We start from the raw sequence: 20,801 nt of genomic DNA, 5'->3' as shown, positions 1-20,801 counted from the left end.
AAACCAAGGGGCAACAGTCAACCTATTTCACGTATCGAGGATGAGGGGCAACCTCTTCTGGTGGCTTCAGTTCTAAACCGGCGTAATTGCCCCATCTCATGAGTCATGGTCACGACTTATGCCAGCAGTTCCGGTTTGAGAGCCTGCTCCATGACAAATTGGCTATGCTTCTTCTCATCTGGGGCTAGATCGTTCTGGAGCCTCAGGCAGCTTAGGGTGCCCTTCAGTCCTTCTCCCGTCTCCATAAGGGGGAGTCAGTTTCATTAAGAATGGTCGACACCACGGACGATCTCCTATATGAAGAGTTTTAGGGAGCACTCGGGGGGAGGTCAAGCCCATTCTGTCTTGGGACCAGAAGAACCTGTCCAGCATTTCAGCGGCTTGCATCACCGGAGCCCAGATTGTCCAAGCGGACTTCCTGACGCGTATTCGGTTAAACACCAACAAGTGGTCTATTCATGTGCAGACATTCAATTGGATCCTGTTCCTGGGAAGTCAATTCCGAAGTGGATCTATTCTCTTCACTGACAACTTCAAGCTTAAGAGGGATTTCACTCAGGGCCGTACAGTTAAGGCCTCCGGTATGGATGTCCTGACAAATCGATTGGGTTCCAAGAGGGCATACGCCTTCTGACCACTCGCATTCATCCTCACGTTCCTAAAAAGACCTCATGCGGAAGCGATCTAAGTGATGGTAGTAGCTCCTTATTGGCCGCACAAGCTTTGATTTGATTTTCCCTCCTGAGCTAGCTCAGCTTTTGGGATCAGGTGCCTCATCCTCTCAGGCTGGATTCTTTTTTCCTTGAGGGTCAGTTCTGCACCCCTGTCCGGTTTGGGTGCGCTTTAAGTCTGTTTTTTCATTCTCATTGTTTTTTCATTCTCATGAGCTCTAAGGAAATGGGCATGAATTAGGTATTTAGGGAGGCTGAGCCTCTGTCAAGAATGATTGCGGCCTGAATCGTTCAGTCCATCCAACAAGCTTGTAGAGTCGAGGGCTTGGCTCCTCCGGAGCCAGTGAAGGCACTTTCCACCAGGAGTATGGTGGTTTAATGGGCAGCAGTCCAGCACATTGCTCCAGATGTTATCTGTGAAACGGCCCTATGGCCTCCATTTAGACCTTATGTCACTTTTGTAGTGAGCCTGCTTCGCTATCTTCTGTGATTTTGTATTTGTAAATCCTGTTGGTTGACGGGTCAAATTGAATTTTTTTTTCTGTTCATCATACCCACCCGTGTGGTTTGGCTAGTTATTTCCCACACGTAGGCTGCCATGGAGTCAGTCAGGAAAAGGGAAAATTTATTATCAATACTTACCGTAATTTTCCTTTCCTGATGGACTCCATGGCAGACGGAGTTCCCACCCTGAAGGTTAATAAGGGGTCCAAGAGTCGGCTAGTTACGGAACACAGTCCTGATAGGTGAGCTGACTTTTATGGGTATGGGGTCTGCTGCTTGCGCTCCATGGCTGCGTTCCACCACGCCTAGGGACATTCAGACGCCGCACTCGGCCCCTACCCTGTGGATAATCCATCACGCTGATTGCCTGAAGCCTGTGATAAGACCAACATAGCAGAGTTCATGTACTCCGGACGCCAGCCACAGATGACATCAGTATTTTTATTACCTGTACCCCCCGCAGTCTTGTGAGTAACCCCTCATAAGAATTATTGTTGTTTGTCTTTTCTATTAAACTCCATACTACGCTTAGAGGGCGCCGCTTTTTGTTCTTTTACCGTTCAGAATCAGCCAGAATGTTTATCCGTCTCCAGTCCACATGCCCTACTAGTCGTCCTGGACCTCCGGCGCTCAGGCCGCTCTCCCCCAGTCCCAGGTACACTGCCAGTGGCCGGGCAAGCAACATGACTCGTCTGAGTCTCTCAGTCTCACCTGCTCTTCCGAATCCTGTCTGTCCACGATATGCGCCGCGGCGCCGCCGCTGCCTGCAGTGCCACTGCCACGGTCGGTGAAGTGATCCGGACCGCAGAAGAGATGATGGCGGCATCGGAGTGACAGCGAGGCAGAGGCGGGAGACTCCAAGCACTTGCGCCACCCGTCGTGATCACAGACAGGCCAGCTTAGGCCAGGCCACATGACCTATTCACCCAATCACAGCACGCCGGCTCGCCATTGTGGAGACTGAACATGGCGGCTGGTCTGGTGCACAGACACAGTGACACGGCGAATAAAAATTAATAGAGTGACACAGTCCACACTGGCGCCCCCCTAAATGTTGTGCCTGGTGCACCCACCCCCCCTGCCCCCCCACAAGCTACACCAGTGTGTATAGGTGTGTGTCTTGACCTCCGCCGAACCCGCGAGACTGACTCACCGAACCCCTGGGGTTCGATAGAACCCAGGTTAAGAACCACTGCTTTAAAGTATAACTAAAGGCAATTTTTCTGTTTTGAAATGAGTGGGGGGGAATTAGAACAATTGTCAGTTTTTATTGCTGTCTGTGTCCCCCGTTAAAGTGGTTGTAAACCCCTTCGGGGAAGTTACACCTACAGGTAAGCCTAGATTAAGGCTTACCTGTAGGTGCTTGCAATATCTTCGAGATATTTGCAATTTCCCCAAGTGCCGCTGCCTTCTGGACATGCGCCGTCTTGAAAGGGCACTCATGCCGTGAAAAGCAGCTCCCGCACGCTAGTGTGGAGTGACATCATCGCTGCTTCGGCTAATCACAGCGTCGGATTGGCGATACCCGGAAGTAACCTCTGGGAGAGATGTCGCTGCTGGAGGGGGGACGAGGACCACTGCGGGGGCTTTGATCTAAGGTAAGTAATTCATAATGTGCTAGTATGCTAGTCATACTAGCTCATTATGCCTTTGTCTTTCAGGTTTTTAAAAAATAAAATAAAAATTTGGGGGTTTACAACCACTTTAATGAGATTCACCCTCTCTATTTGTCCTGTTTACCATTATATTTGAAAGTGAAAGTAAAAAAAAAAAAAAAGATTTTGGGTTGTCCCCAGAAAAGTAATAGAGGGGAAATCTTCCAATGAGTATACTAGTTTTGGTGACATGGGGTGCCCTAGGAATTCCATTAATTTGCAGAGGTTGCCTCTCACTTCTTGTTTAGCTATGGGACAGGAAGTGAAGGAAGGTCTCCTTAATGGGACAGATGGGAAAAAAAATTATTTAACGAGGTTATAAAGTTCCCTTGCTCTATCAAAAATTAAAAGTTTTTTGCTTGTACAGTAATACCTTGGATTACGAGCATAATTCATTCCAGAAGCATGCTTGTAATCCAAAGCACTTGAATATCAAAGCGAGTTTCCCCATAGGAAATAATGGAAACTCAGATAATCCATTCCACAACCACTGCTGGTCTATGTAGTACTGTATGCGGCCAGGGGTGCGGGGGCGCTGGTGTATGTAGTACCGCATGTGGTCAGAGGTGTGGGGGCACCGGAGACACACGGAGACACTCAGAGACACTCAGGAACCGAGTGTCTCAGAGCGTTACCGCGTAAACTGCGTTACTCGTAATCTGAGGTTCCACTGTAGTACTAGCGGAGGTTCACCCAAATAACATCTATATAAGACCAACTTCTTTATACTTCTAACATGTACAGTATGCAGTTTTTTTTTTTTTAGGCTGTACATACCTTATTATCGCTATTTTCAATCTGGCTTCCGGGTACTCACTCCCGCGGGAGTAATCGTTTCTATGCTGTGCCGCAATGTAATCTGGGAGTTCGCCCAGATTGATGCCCTGTGGAAAAAGTTCCCCCCGGCGGATAAGTCCCCGCCCCCCGTATTGCTTAGGCGCGTCACAAGAGTCACGGAGTTTCCGAAAGTAGCGGAACATGTGGAGCTGCGAGTCAGCTCTATACGGCACCTGCGCAGTCAGCTCTACACGGCTCCTAGTCGGTGCGCAGGCGCCATGTAGAGCTAACTCGCGGCTCCACATGTTTGGCTACTTTCGGAAACTCCGTGACTCTCGTGACGCGCCTACGCAATATGGGGGGCGGGGCCTTATCCGCCGGGGGGACTTTTTCTGAAGAACATCAATCATCTGGGCGAACTCCCAGATTACATTGCGGCACAGCATAGAAACGCCTACTCCCGCGGGAGTGAGTACCCGGAAGCCGGATTAAAAATAGCGATAATAAGGTATGTACAGCCTAAAAAATAAATAAAAAGTGCTAACTGTACATGTTAGAAGTATAAAGTAGTTGGTCTTATATAGATGTTATTTGGGTGAACCTCCGCTTTAAGTATGCTTTTAGTATTCTAAAATACATTTAAAAGGGAGTAGGAGATTTATTTCTCAACAGTGATTTTCTCATTAAAGCAGAGTTCCTGATTCCTCCCCCCCCCCCCACCACCCTCTGGTGCCACATTTGCTACCTTTTGGGGAGGAGGGGGGAGCAGGTACCTGTCCCCACTTTGGTCGGACCTCGCCATGGCGAGGTACATCACAAGTTTGGCCCCCTCTTGCTCCTTCCCCTGATGTAGGGCCAGTAAGAGAGCGCAGTGCACTTCACGCATGCACAGTAGGGACCCGGCTGTGAAGCCGCAAGGCTCGATTCACACCTATGCATGTTGCTTTTTAGCGTTTTTGCAGTGCTTTTTGCGGTGCTTGCTGCGTTTTTTGACGTGCGTTTTTACCGTTAACAACCAGCTAGAAACAGGTAAAAAACACACAAAAAAACGCAAATCGCGGTAAAACCGCGGTACTTGCGTTTTGGATGCGGGTCCATTGAATTCTATTACATGCAAAACGCTGCTTTTTGCGGGGAAAAAAGTCCCCGACCCTTTCCAAAAACACAGAGGCACAAAAAAGCATTGATGTGAACATGTTCCATAGGAACCCATGTTAAAAAAATTCCCTGCTTTTCTGCAAAATGAAAAATGCACCAAAAAACGCATTAGTGTGAATCGAGCCTCAGGCTTCAGTGCTGGGTTCCCTTACCGGCAATGGCGGTGTCAGCACCCAACAGCCATTGAAAACATTGGCTGCGGGTGCCGACATCGCTGGATTCCAGGACTGCTAAGTGTCCTAATATTAAAAGGAGGCGTAGCTGCTGACTTGAAATTTTTGAAGGGGGGTGGAAAACCACTTTAAGAACACTGTAGTAACGAATAATGGAGCATGCTATTATTGACATTTACTTCTGAAAATACAAGTATTTTGTTGCTTTGCAGCCTGAAATGAAGACAGACACAGTTTTTGTTTTATCCAGCTGTAATTACTAGTGCAACTTATAACATCCAAGTGAAAGATATAACACCAACATGTCAGAAAAGATTGGCAAAATTCAAAATTGGAATCACTGAGTTGGAAAAAAAGATCCCCCCCCCCCCATGTCAGTATTTTATTGGACCACATTTTGGGGAGGGGGTGTTAAGACCAATCATCCATCACAAGGAGAGAGTAGGTGTTATTTTATGATGCCATACTCGATATCCCTCAGTGTGCAGTATTTTTTTTTCCACTAGAGGGTGCTAGGGCCTTGAGTGGCTGCCTTATATATATATATTTGTTTGTCTTTAATTTGGGGTGTTGAAACAGAGGCTTAGCTTCCTTTAATTACTTGTGTTAAATATTTCCACCCTTGGGCTTGAAATGGAGGCTTGGTTCCTTCCTAGCCACTTTCACTATAAGGCTTGGTTAACTTCATGAGCTGTACAGTATGGATGAGATCAAGGCTTAGGCTGCTAGGCTGCCCTGACACTGCTAGGATTAATGACACAGATATCCTGGGAGTCAGTAGGGCAGCGTAATGACGCAATGCGCCTAGGTGACCAGAACAGGAGGTCCCGGGAAAGACAATATAAAAAAGGTATGTCATACAAAATGTAAAACTTTTATTAGACAATTGTATAAGCACTATGAGTGGGCATTACAAATAGCAAAACTTAAAAAAACAAGTAAAACTATGCTTTTATGTGGATCCAAAGTTTAAATTTTTTTAGCAGACAGACTGTTTATGGCAGAAGAGGCAAGCAATGTATGGGGTAAAATAAAAGTACCTGCCTGCTTTCAGATCACTTTAAAATGCGTAGCTCAGTTTATATTCAGGCACAGTGCCTGTATACCAGGATGACTGAACTCCTGCATGTGTGAGAGTTACGTCATCCCACTCCACCCAATCAAAGCAGCCAAAGACTGGCAGCAGAAAGAAGCCAGGGGAAGATACCAGTACGGGACCTTGCGGGCATCGGATCAAAGAAGCAGTGGAAAGAATTGCAGACTTTAGTTCTGGCCTACAAAAATAGACTCAAATTAGAGTAGAACAAATCAATTGATGATCTGTCAATTTGCAGGCGACTTAGTTAACCAATCCCCTAATGATTACATTTAATTACTATACTTAATACAAATGTTTTAGACAGGTGTAACTAATCCTGAGTTAAAAGATGTCATCTAAATTCTAAAGGTTAAGCTTATCACATATGTTACAGTCTGTTCAATCTTGGCCTACCAGGATGGATCTGAATTTAATGCATTGCTTAGTTAGGCCTTCACACAACGGTTATTGAGAAATCTAAAATAAATTTGTACAATCAGATTGTAATGTGTGGCGAAGCTTAGAAAACAAAAGTAAAACCAGTCTACTATATATTGTTTACATTAAGGTGACCAGATTTTTTAAATTAAATGCGGGGACGTTTTTTTTTTACTATGGCAGCAGTCAGTGACTCTCTGCCCGTCGCTGTTGCCGCCCGCCTCAAAGCCTGTCAAGTCTCACTCTCCGGCCCCGCCTACTACTAGGTGGAGAGCAGAAAGATCACTCCGCCAGGGAAGGCAAGGTTGATAAGCAGGCAGGCGGCTGGCTGGGACTTGAGCCACGGCAGAAGAACATGCGAGCGGACCTGAATGGGCATGCGCCCGAAATAGTCCCTGCACTCCGACCAGCACATGATCATCAGAAAGGGGCACAGATAATGGAAAAAATAGACCCCCCCTAAGCTAGTAGGAGTGGCGAAGCGGGGGTGTGTAATTCAAATTTTTCTTTATTAATTCTGCACTAAGTGGCCCAGATTCAAGAAGCACTTGCGCGGGAGCAAGTGTGTTTTGCGCCGCGCAAGTACTGATTTGCTCCCAGGCAAATTTGCGGCTGATTCTGTAAACCAGTTAAGCCTGAAATTCTGCCTTTTTCCCGCGCACGCAGCCTCGCTGCTCCGGCGCAATTATTGCGCAATTTTGCGCGGGGTGTAACTTGCGCCTTCATGGAATTCCCTCAGCGAATATGCAAATTAGGTACTGCCGATGATTCAGAAACATGCGCGTGTGATGCGAATCTTGCGCTGGAAGCGCGCAAGCTTTTTTCCCCGGGCAAACTTGCTCCTGCTAAAAGCAGGGGCAAGTTAGCAAAAGATGGCCAAATGTCATCTGCAGGAGCGCGCAACTTCAGCAGCACCTAGACAGACGAGCTGAACAAGCAGAGCACCCACATTTTCGGGACCTCACATCTGTGCACCAACATGCCAGGGGCAGCTATGGTTCTTGATATTCTATTGACTGAGCCGACTCGTAGGAGGGCACGGGAGAGGATTTACAGAGGGCGCTACAACCTTTTTGATATGAGTGATAATGAGGTGTATCGCATGTTTCGCTTCAGCCCTGAAGTCATCCTTGAGTTGTTAACAATCCTGCAGGATGACATCAGCAGCCCGACCCATCGGGGACAGGCAGTGCAGCCACTGGTGAAGGTAGTGGCAACCCTTCATTTTTTGGCAAGTGGCTCATTTCAGCGCACAGGTGGAATGGTGGCGGGGATGTCCCAATCCAGCATGAGCAGGTGTGTGCACCAAGTGATCCCTGCAATACTCAGACGCATGGGCACACAATTTATCAAACCAACCACGGCTGACCTGCGGCAGAAGGCAATCAGTGATTTTTATGAAATAGCCAGATTCCCACGCACTGTGGGTGCAATAGATTGTACCCATGTGGCACTACGCCCCCCCCCGGCTCCTCGAGCATATCTACTGCAACAGGAAGCATTGGCATTCGATAAATGTGCAGGTGATTGTGGATGCACATGGCCTCATATGGCATGTCCGTGCCAAACACCCAGGGTCAAGCCATGACAGTTTTATTTACCGACACAGCCCCATCCCAACCGAGTTTGACCAGAACATGTATGGAGACAGCTGGCTGATTGGTGAGTGACATGGGTGTCAGGTATGACTGCCCCCCCCCCCCATGATGCAGACATCACAAGGGGCACATGCACGACTAACATCCTCCTGTCTTTTCCCTTCCAGGTGACTCTGCATATGCCCTGGGACCTCACATGATGACCCCATTTCGTAACCCTCAAACACCAGGAGAGGAAAGATTTAACGAAGCCCATGCACGTACCCGTGCGGTGGTGGAGCGCACATTTGGCATCCTTAAATCTCGATTCAGATGTCTGGATAAATCAGGGGGGACCCTGTTGTATTCACCCAACTTTGTGTGCCAAATCGTCGGGGCATGATGTATTCTCCACAATTTTGCTGAGAGAAGGGGCATGCACATTGAGCTACGCAATGACCTTACCCCCGAACCACGCAACCCCCCCCCCCCCCCAATAAACACTACCGGATCTTCTGAGGGAAGAGCAATCCGGAATGGTCTTGTGGAACGTCTCTTTGCACATTAAACACACCCTGATCTTGTCACAAGTATAATGCATGTATGCACACCACTGTAGTCCCTAGCACACACACGACACATGCACCCCAAATTGGATTAGACCCAACAATACCCCATGGTATTAGGGAGCAGCAACGCCGCCTCAAGGCTCCAATTATGTTGCTGTCCATTCATACACCTTTCACATGGCAGAGGGTGACACCCCTTTTCCAGCAGGAGTGCCACCCCCCCCCCCCCATTCACACACCAGTCACACTGTAGTATACACTCCTCACCGTGTGTAGGGACTACAAATAAATATAAAAGCTCATATTCTGAGCATCTAACAAAAAAAATAAAACTCATATTCTGAGCATATAATAATTGTTCAAATTATATCATTTTTTGGATTTCTTCTTTGGGCCAAGGGTGCCCCGGCTCCGGCTCCTCAATCTCCGTGGTGCGAAGGAGGCATGGGGTGGGGATGGAGGGGGGGGAGGAGCATCAACCCCTACTTCCAGACTCCTCGCAGGTGGTGGCTGCATGCCCTCCATGGCGTTGGCCAGGCGGGCGAGGATGGTGTTGGTCTGGGCCAACATCCGCATTTGGCGGGTGGTGGTGTTCCGCTGATGACGGCGGGTAACTCTCCCCTCCTCCCGCACTGCAGCGGTGTTGGCCTGCACAGCAGCGGTGTTGGCCTCCACCGCAGCTGCCATCCTGCTTAATAAAGCAGGGGCGTTCTCCTGAGTCACCAAGCAGGTGACTATGGCCTTGGAGTTGCCACTTATTTCAGCCAGGCTCTGTGAGACATGTTTGTCCCGGTCTGCATGCAGGGTGAGGGCATGCTGCACAGAGGTGGAGGTGGATGCCATGCTGTCCGCCAGACGTCTAACATCTCCCACCATGGCCCCTATATGGCGGGTCTGCAGGGCCTGCTCCTCCAGCAGACCGTCACGGAGGCTGGAGGATATATGCCTGGTTTTGGACAGAGCCTTCCTGGGAGGAGAGGCTCGGGCACGGACAGAGGGAGAAGGGGAGGGGTCCACAATGGACGGGCTTGCCCTGGAGGGGCTTGCCCTGGAGGGGGATGACGTGCTGGCCGGGGGGGTAGTGGGTTGATCAGGGATGGTGGTATCCTCCTGGAGGGAGCCAGAGTCCTCCTGGATGAGGAAAAAGGAATCCTCCTCCAAAACCACTTCCTCCACCATACTTGGCCCCGGTAGGATCTCCTCCTGTACCAGCATTGCCATAATGTCCATGGGGCATGACTGGACCCCTGGCTCAGGTATGGATGGCGTGGGTCGCCCCGCAGCCGAAGACGGCCCAGCTTCATCATCCTCATCACCACCTGTGGATGACACCAAAACGAAAGATTTTGCTGGTGCAACACACTGCTCACATGTTCACTTCTACCCCCTCCCATGATGCACAGCAGATATGAAACAAAAATAATAGTTCCATCTTCACTTCTACCCACAAATATGTTCACTTCTACCCCCTCCTATGATGCACAGCAGATATTAAACAAAAATAATAGTTCCATCTTCACTTCTACCCACAAATATGTTCACTTCTACCCCCTCCCATGATGCACAGCAGATATTAAACAAAAATAATAGTTCCATCTTCACTTCTACCCACAAATATGTTCACTTCTACCCCCTCCCATGATGCACAGCAGATATTAAACAAAAATAATAGTTCCATCTTCACTTCTACCCACAAATATGTTCACTTCTACCCCCTCCCATGATGCACAGCAGATATTAAACAAAAATAACTTACCAGTCCCCAAGTTCCCAACAGTGGAGTCGTACCCTGCAAGTCCCTCCACCTGCTCCTGCACAAAAGTTTGGGCAATAAGCTCCTCCTCATGATTTAGGCGGATCTTACATCGTGGTCCACCTCCCGTGCCACCGGTATGTTTTCGGATAAGAGCCAGTTTATCCCGGACCCTGCGCCTCATATCATTCAGTTTTTTCTGGATGTCATCCCAGGAACGATCTTCATTACCCAGGGCATTGATGTCCAGGGCTATGGCTTCATAGATAGCCCTCCTTTGGGCAACGGTGGTGTTTGCCCGCTGGGCACCATATAGGACTTCTTTATGTTGCTGGAGTGCAGCAATTAGGATGTCCATCTCCGCAGCCACGAAGTTTGCCTTTCTTTTTTTAGTTCCTTTGGGAGGTGCCATCTCTTCAAAATGGGCTGAATTTCCTTGCTCAGGGGGGGTTGGAAAAAGCAGGATGAAATTCAGCAAAGAACCTGCGCAAGTCTGCTCCTATTTATTTGCTCAGTGCAAGCAGCTGAGCAGGATTTGCCCTGAAAGTATGCTAGGCGCAGTTTGACGCATGCGCAGACGGCAGCGCTCTAACTGCGCATGCGCGCGCCCGGCGCAAACCTCTGCTGAGCCGAAAAATGCTCATTTACATAGGGGCACACCCACTTTCACTTGCGCGGCCTTGCGCCCTCAGCTTTGCCTTAAACAGGAGCAAATTAAATGAACAAACGATTCCTGAATCAGGTGGCAATTTGGCAAAATTGCCCCAGCGCAGAGAAATTCAGCTGAGCAGCTCATGTGTAAGTAATGGGCAAATCTACCTGAATCTGGGCCACTGTCTTTGAAATTGCCCCAGCCCCTGTTCAAATCCAATCCGGGGACAAAATCGGGGACAGACTTGGTCCGGGGACAGTGTTCTCAATCCGGGGACTGTCCCGGAAATCAGGGATGTTTGGTCACCCTAGATTACATACAACGCCAATTTTAAAAAAGCTGGGACTTAAGATCTACATTAAGATAAATTGCAATCATATAAACCCATATTTGATTCACAATAGAAAATAGAAAACAAAGCAAATGTTTAAACTAAGAAAATGTACAATTTTAAGAAAAATATAAGGTCATTTCCAAACTGATGGCATTATCCCATTTTTTCTGTTGTTTTTTTCTAGGCTTTCCCATCTCTAGACAAGGCCGAAACGCAATATTGGATGCCTGTGATCTTCAGGCCCTCAGACAGCACTGCATTGAAAACTAGGGTGATTCTGTAATGAATATCACTGCATGGGCTCAGGAATACTTAAAAAAATCCAGGTCTGTTCATCGTGCCATCCAAACATGTTATAATCCAGAAATAGTGATGGACAAACATCTGACGGGACGGTTCGCGAAAGCTAACTGCAAACTTTTGCAAATGTCCGCGAACCGCAATTTTGCCGCGGGCACCATTGACTTTAATGGCAGGCGAATATTAAAAACCTGCAGGTCATATTTGCAGCCACAAAATACTTACTAGCCGTGCACAAATAGTCCCACAACATGGACACTTTTGTTTGGAGAGGGAGGGGGGTGGTAGGGAGTAAGGAAAAGGAGGTTAAGAGAGAAAAGACAATGACAATTCACAGTGAACTAAGGAACTGATCAGGATCTAAGAAAATATAAGATGATAACTACTTAGAGTGTAAGATAAGTTGTTAAAAGAAAGTGGAAATTATAATGTGAATATGAAAATTGTATAAAAAATAAAGAATTTATAAGGATACAGAAGTAAGTGCCCCAAAAATTAGCCCACAGGCGTTCACCTGACAGCAAACAACTTTGTATTCTGTGGCTGGTGGTACATTAGACATTCACCAGATACAGAAGTAAGTGTCGGCCATTACAGGCCCCAAAAATTAGCCCACGGCCACAGGCGTTCACCTGACAGCAAACAACTTTGTATTCTGTGGCTGGTGGTACATTAGGCATTCACCGGATACAGAAGTAAGTGCTGGCCAATACAGGCCCAAAAAATGAACCCACAGGCGTTCACCTGAATTTGAATGAAACATGGTCTACTGGTCACATGTGTTGAATTCCTCCGAGATCCATGCCTCATTCATTTTTATAAATGTGAGGTAGTCAACACTGTTGTGAGCTAGGCGAGTGCGCTTATCGGTCACGACCCCCCCTGCTGCGCTGAATGTCCTTTCGGACAGGACACTGGACGAGGGGCAAGCCAATAGTTCCATTGCAAATTGTGCAAGCTCTGGCCAGAGGTCAAGCCTGCCCACCCAGTAGTCCAGGGGTTCATCACTTCTCAGTGCGTCCATATCGGCCGTTAACCCGATGTAGTCGGACACCTGTCGGTCTAGGCGTTCCCTGATGCTGGATCCGTAGGACAGCTGTCGATGGGTCGGGCTGAAAGAATGATCTCATATCATTAGTGACCAAGACATCTTCAAACCGCCCTCTTCTTGCAGGCGCTGTTGGATTGGTACTTAAAACTGTTTCACTGTGAGTGGATATTCCTCTGCCAATGCACGCAAAAGCAGAATGCAGCATTCCTCGAAGCAAGGCCTGGCAGTGCTGCATTCTGATAGCCCTCTGTGATGGTGGTAACATTTCCGCCATGTTTTGTTTGTACTGGGGGTCTAAGTACATTGCCACCCAGTACTGGTCCTTGCCCTTTATGCTTTTTATACGGGAGTCCCTCTTAAAACACTGGAGCATGGCCCCCATTTGCACTAAACTGGAAGCGCTGTACTGGCCTGGCTCCTGCTCATCATCCAGGATAATGTCGTCCTCGTTCTCCTCCCCCCATCCACGGACAACACCAGGGATCCCAGAAAGGTTTAAAGCATGCTCTTATTGCTCCTCCTCCTCCGCCCCGGCACCATCCTCCTCTGACTCCTCATCAGACTACCGTTGTTGACTTGTCTCAGGTGGAGTAGCCCCCCCTGGGAATTCATACAGCATTGCGACTTCCTCATCTTCCTGCTCCTTCGGCTTGATCAATGACACGATGCAATGCACACTCCAGAAAGAAGGCGTAAGGTACGATGTCAATGATGGCGCCCTGGCTGCGACTGACCAGTTTGGTGATCTCATCAAATGGCCGCAGAAGTCTGAGATTCCCTTCTGTGAAAAAAATTTCCTTCCTGGGACCTTCCATTGTGGTGTTCCAATGGCCACAAATTTTCGAAAGGCCTCCGAGTCTACCAGTTTATATGGCAGTAGTTGGCGGGCTATCAGTTCCGACAAGCCAGCGGTCAACCGTTGGGCAAGAGGGTTATCTGGCATCGTCGTTTTTTTACGATCGAACATTTGGGCCAAGGAAACCTGCCCTTTTGCAGAAAAATGTGAGGACGGCATGATGGAAGGTGGAGTGGAGGACAATTGTGAGCATAGAGGAGAAGGAGAAGAGGCTGGATGGTGAGAGCCTGGAGTGTGGCTTTGTGGGTTCTGATGGCGTTGCTCCCACTGGGCTCGGTGATGGGAGGCCAGGTGCCTTCTTAAAGCGGTCGTCCCTAGGTGAGTGTTGGGATTACCGCAAATTATGCATTGACTGCAAAGGCTGCAGATGGCAACACTATTGTATGCAGCGGACACGTTAAAAAAAGCCCACACTGCAGAGCGGCCGGCGTCCTGGGAGCACCAGATGCGACCGTACATGGTTGATGGCTCGCTCCTGATACATTAGGAGTCTGGTTTGTCCCTCCTGTGCAATGTAAGTTCGGCCTGCTTTTCCTCCCTATCTGCTGGTCCATCTCTCCCTCTGAACTCCCCTCCTCTTCCTCTCTTGTGGGCACCCATGTGACGTCTGTAGACACGTCATCATCATTTTGTCACAGTGTGTAGCAGAGGTAACGCAGCGAAAGCAAAAAAAATTCTGCAGTACCCAAATACACTATTATGAAAGTATATTTTTAGATAACACCCCGCTTCAATCTGTCGTTTTGGAGGGCCACTGGTTTATCGCACCAGTTAAGAAACTTTATTTTCAGGAAATGTTGTCACTGTGTGTAGCAGAGGTAACGCAGCGAAAGCGACAAAAATTCTGCTGTACCCAAATACACTATTATGAAAGTATATTTTTAGATAACACCCGCTTCAATCTGTCGTTTTGGGGGGTCACTGGTTTATCGCACCAGTTATGAAACTTTATTTTCAGGAAATTTTGTCAATGTGTGTAGCAGAGGTAACGCAGCGAAAGAGGCAAAAATTCAGCAGTAACCAAATACAACACCAGTCACAATGCTGCACAATACAAATCCACTATAATATGCTTTCTATATTCGAAAGTATATTATAAGTGTATTACACCCCTATATACTTCACACCAAACAATAGTACACCTATACCAGTCCTTGAAAGGACTTTTGTGGACCTTATAGGTAATGATTTGTGTCACTACAGTCTGTCCCTGCTCTGCACACAGCAACCTGTCCCTACACTGACAAAAAGTATATGAATGTATTACACCTATATACTGCACAGCAAGTAGTACACCTATACCAGTCCTTAAAGCGGGGGTTCACCCTTAGAGGGCACTTTTCCCCCTTAGATTCCTGCTCGTTATTACTAGGGGAATCGGCTATTTATTTTAAAATATGTGCAGTACTTACCCGTTTACGAGACGCATCCTCTCCGTCGCTTCCGGGTATGGGCTTCGGGAATGGGCGTTCCTTCTTGATTGACAGGTTTCCGAGAGGCTTCCGACGGTCGCATCCATCGCGTCACGATTTTCCGAAAGAAGCCGAACGTCGGTGCGCAGGCGCAGTATAGAGCCGCACCGACGTTCGGCTTCTTTCGGCTACGAGTGACGCGATGGATGCGACCGTCGGAAGCCTCTCGGAAGAATGTCAATCAAGAAGGAACGCCCGCTCCCGAAGACCCATACCCGGAAGCGACGGAAGAAGATGCAGCTCGAAAACGGGTAAGTACTGCACATATTTTAATATAAATAGCCGATTCCCCTAGACCGAACGAGCAGGAAGCTAAGGGGAGATTTTTTTTTTTTTTTTTAAATGGGTGAACTCCCGCTTTAAAAGGACTTTTGTGTCCCTGCTCCAAACAGCAACCTCTCCCTACACTGACAAAAAGGAGAATGTAAGATGGCCACCAGATCAGGTCTATTTACAAGGTAGGGGGTATGTCCATGTGCTGAAATGTCTCAATTGGCTGTCCTGCACCACCTGATGGATGTGTCATGGGTCAAAGTTCTTCTCAATGTAAAATGGCGGACCGCCGCAAATATCGCCAGATGTCCGCCTGTTTGGCAGACTGCGAACGAGGAAAGTTCGCCGCAAAACGACCGCCGGGCGAACCGCCAGGCCATCTCTATACAGAAACACCACAATCTTCTCTGGGCCAAAGCTCATTTAAAATGGTCTGCTTCAAAGTAGAAAACTTTTATTAGGTCTTGTTATCAACACTCATTCAAAAGCCTGAATCTCTGATGGTATGGGATAGTGCATATGGAAAGGGCAGCTTGCACATCTGAAAAGGCACCATCAATGCTTAAAGATATATCTAGGTTTTAGAGCGGCATATGCTCCCATCCAGACATCAACTTTTTTCAGGGAAGGCTTTGCATTTTTCAGCAGGACAATGCTGAACCGCATACTGCATCTATGACAATAGCATGGCTTCGTAGTGGGAGAGTCCAGGTGGTTAACTGGCCTGCATACACTCCAGACCTTTCACCAATTGAAAATATTTGGTGCATCTTGAAATTAAAAATACAACAAAGAAGACCCAAGACTGATGAGCAGTTAGAAAACTATATTAGGGAAGAATTTGACAACATTCCTCTCCCAAAACGCCAGCAACCGTTTTCCTCAGATATTCCCACATGTTTACACAGGCCCGGATTCAGAGAGCAATTGCGCCTGCGTAACCATAGTTACGCAGCGCAATTGCTTACTTGCGCCGGCGTAACGAATGCTCCTGATTCAGGAACCTCGTTACGCCAACTGCAGCCTAAGATATGCGTGGCATAAGGCTCTTATGCCCGCATATCTTAGGCTGCATTCTTGCGATGGCCGCTAGGTGGCGTTCCGGTTGTGCTCAGCGTATAGTATGCAAATTGCATACTAACGCCGATTCACAACGTTACGCGAGCCCTGCGTACGCAGTTTACGTCGTTTGTGTACGGCGGTTTTCGCGTAAGGCTGCCCCTGCTATTAGCAGGGGCAGCCAATGTTACGTATACCCGTCGTTCCCGCGTCGCGAAATTTGAACTTTACGTAGTTTGCGTAAGTGATTCGTGAATGGCGCTGGACGCCATTCACGTTCACTTTGAAGCAAATTACGTCCTTGCGACGTCATTTGCCGCAATGCACGTCGGGAAAGTTTCCCGACGGAGCATGCGCTCTACGATCGGCGCGGGAACGCGCCTAATTTAAATGATTCCCGCCCCCTACGGGATCATTTAAATTGCGCGCGCTTACGCCGGGCATTTTGCCGGAGCTCCCACGCAATTTACGGAGCTACTGCTCCGTGAATCGCGGGTAGCGCAGAAAATTTGCGGGGGCGCAGGGCAAAAACGGTGCCCTGCGCCTACGTAAAAAATCCGCATATCTTATTGAATCTACCCCACAGTGTTTTGTTAAATGAAGAGGGAATGCTACATTGTGGTAAACATGGCCCTTTCTCATTTTTTTGTGAGACAATTTTCAAATTACCTTATTTTTTTCTTAAAATTATAAATTTTCTCGATTTAAACATTTGATATGTTTTCTATTTTCTATTGTGTATACAATGTGGATTTATGAGATTTGCAAATCATTGCATTCTGTTTTAATGTATGTAGTCCCCTTGTCCTAATCAGGGGCTACTATGTCAATTTAGTTTTTGGCTGGGCTGTAGTTAGCTCAGACTGATTGTATATTTTTTCACCTAGTTTTTTCCTAAGCTTAAAGGGGTTGTAAAGGTTCGTTTTTTTATTTTCTAAATAGGTTCCTTTAAGCTAGTCCATAGTTGGTTCACTTACCTTTTCCTTCAATTTCCCTTCTAAATGTTTTTTTTCTTTGTTTTCTTTGTCTGAATTTCTCACTTCCTGTTCCTCCTCAGTAAGGTGTTCAGTAAGCTGTTCTAAATGACTTTCCACTGCTCGGATGATGGTGGAAAGCTTACTGAGGAGAAACAGGAAGTGAGAAATTCAAATAAAGAAAAAAAAACAATTAAAATGGAAATCGAAGGAAAAGGTAAGTGAACCAACAATGCACTAGCTTAAAGGAACCTATTTAGAAAATAAAGGGGTTGTAAAGGTAAAAAAATGTTTCCCTAAATAGCTTCCTTTACCTTAGTGCAGTCCTCCTTCACTTACCTCATTCTTCGATTTTGCTTTTAAATGTCCTTATTTCTTCTGAGAAATCCTCACTTCCTGTTCTTCTGTCTGTAACTACACACCATAATGCAAGGCTTTCTCCCTGGTGTGGAGAAAGCCTCTTGAGGTGGAGGGGGGCGAGCAGGTGTGTCAGGACACTCTCTACTTTGCAGATAGAGAAAGGAGCTGTGTGTTAGTGGGTGTCCTGACACTCCTGCTCGCCCCCTCCCACCTCAAGAGGCTTTCTCCACACCAGGGAGAAAGTGTCGCATTACTGTGTGTAGTTACAGACGGAAGAACAGGAAGTAAGGATTTCTCAGAAGAAATAAGGACATTTAAAAGCAAAATGGAAGGATGAGGTAAGTGAAGGAGGACTGCACTAAGGTAAAGGAAGCTATTTATGGATTTTTTTTTACCTTTACAACCCCTTTAAGGTGGCTCTTTTCCCAGGATCGCGGCTTATTGACTCCTCCCCTGCACACCCCGTAGAGGCCACCAAAACAGGAGGGACACAGGAAGGTCCGTTGTGAGGGTCCGCACCCGGTAGCAGGTGGACTCTAGTGACCGTCCTGAGGAGCTGCAGGCAGGATTTTTTAGGCGAGTCCGCGACGGCCGGCCTCTTCCCAGGATCGTGGCGGATTGACTTCTCCCCTGCACACCCTGGAGAGGCCACCAAGGCAGGAGGGACACAGGAGTGTGTGAGGGTCCGCACCTGGTAGCAGGAGGACTCTAGCGCCGGCTCGGGTGCCCCCATAGCAAGCTGCTTGCTATGGGCCCTTTGACAGGTGGGAGGAGCCAGGAGCAGCGAAGAGGGACCCAAAAAGAGGAGGATACAGGCTGCCCTGAGCCAAATCAACTGCACAGGGCAGCCTGTATCCTTATTTTCACATGGTAATCCTGCAAAAAACAAACTTCCTGTCCCTGACTGGCTACATCATTTCTCCATTGTGTCTATGTATCTAGATCTGAAAAAATAAAATGAATGCAGCTTACACATATAAGAACTGTTCGCCACATTATATTACATTTTTGTTCTTGGGTTATTTATCATTTAAGATGAAGGGATAGAGAGTGGAGTATGATACTGGCCTAAAATCAAATTCACCTTTTCAGGCAAAATGAAAGGTGAGCTATCACCCTATGGCCCACCACCTTATCCTCCTCCGTAAAAAATCAGGAAGGGGCAAACACTTTTTCAAAGCGCTGTGTATATATATATATATATATATATATATATATATATATATATATATACACATTGGTTACAGAAATAGGTGCATGTTTTAATTGTAGAGATTTTAGGCAGTTGATTATCATTTGTTCCACAGTTGACGCCATTCAGGTTGAAACAGGTGGCAAAACACAGCACAGATGAAGACACAGATTATTAATTGAATCTAAAATGTAATTTCATATCCCATAAATCTTATTTTCACTATATGATTGGAAAGCCCTGTAATAAATTAACATTAGTGCCATTTACACATTATGCATAGTGATATACACAGTACTGTACAGCTTTTTTGCTTTACACAACCTGTGAGTCCATTTATTCCAGAATGATAGTGGTTTGGACCAGTGAGAAAACATTTTCTTTTCTACACTGAGCAGTGCAGCGAAGCCATGAGTGAAAAAGAATACCGTAACCCACCAAAGGATTATGGGAAAATACAGGATTATGCTGGGGCCATCTGTTACACTCATATTGTTCAACCAAATGTAACACAAAGTCACATTTTGTATCTCTTTGCATATTCTACACCCTATGAAAAAATGGTAACCAAGCAAAATCCGCCACTCGAGTTCCCACTACTGCGCTTACAGATCAAAATAATATTTCGGTGAAGCAGCCACTTTAAATAAACAAAATGTGAATAGTATTTCTTTAAAACTGTACAAAAATAAATAGTGCAAAACAAATAAGCGGCTCTTAAAATATAGTGAATGCCTGTTTTCACAGACCTACAGCATAAGCAAAGTACTAATATATCACATAAATCACCCTGTGACAGTTGTGAATAAAGTGTATATATAATATAGTCCATAAGCTTGATTTGCCAGTGATTTCTTTCCCGTCAGATAAAACGCTCACCAACTCAATATGCCTTACACTCTCGCGCTTGGCAGAAAGACGTGAAAAAAACTTCATAGAAAGGTTTACCAGAAGCTCCAAATTCCAACCGTGTAAATACCGGATCTCTCAGTTTTAATAAACACTGTGTAAACTTCAACCATTACACTCTCGTTAAAAACGAGCAACAAATACCACAGCAAACTTTAAATATGTGGCAACACACCGAATCCCATGATTAAGTCGTTGTGACTAAATATGTTGGGGCGTGGCTGTACGACAACCATCTGAGCTGACGTGTGACGTGCTGAGCCGAGTCAGGAAGCAGAGATCCAAGCCCGAAGCAACAAGTGGTGGTGAGACTACATCCGCACACCTTGGGTCCGCCGTGACCATAGTACACTGGTTTGGGCACATATTGGAAGTTTGCTGTGATATATGTTGCTCGTTTTTAACCACTTGCCTACTGTGCACATACACCCCCTTCCTGCCCAGACGAGATTTTAGCTTCCGGCACTGCGTCGCTTTAACTGACAATTGCGCGGTCGTGCGACGTGGCTCCCAAACACAATTGTCGTCCTTTTCTTCCCCACAAATAGAGCTTTCTTTTGGTGGCAATTGATCGCCTGTGCGTTTTTTATTTTTTGGGCTATAAACAAAAAAAGAGCGTCAATTTTGAAAAAAAACACAATATTTTTTACTTTTTGCTATAATAAATATCCAATTTTTTTTAAAAATATTTTTTTTTTCTCAGTTTAGGCCGATACGTATTATTCTACATATTTTTGGTAAAAAAAATTTTTTGCAATAACCTGGTTTGCGCAAAAGTTATATTGCCTACAAAATAGGGAACATAATGATTATTTTTTTATTTATTTTTACTAGGAATGGCGGCGATCTGCGTTTTTTTTCGGGACTGCGACATTATAGCGGACACATCGGACACTTTTGACACATTTTTGGGACCATTCACATTTATACAGTGAACAGTGCTATAAATATGCATTGATTACTGTATAAATGTGACTGGCAAGGAAGGGGTTAACCACTAGGTGGCGGGGAAGGGG

The sequence above is a fragment of the Rana temporaria genome, chromosome 2 (assembly GCF_905171775.1).
Source record: "Rana temporaria chromosome 2, aRanTem1.1, whole genome shotgun sequence".
Classification (NCBI taxonomy): Eukaryota; Metazoa; Chordata; class Amphibia; order Anura; family Ranidae; genus Rana; species Rana temporaria.
Note: the sequence above shows the minus strand (reverse complement) of the source record.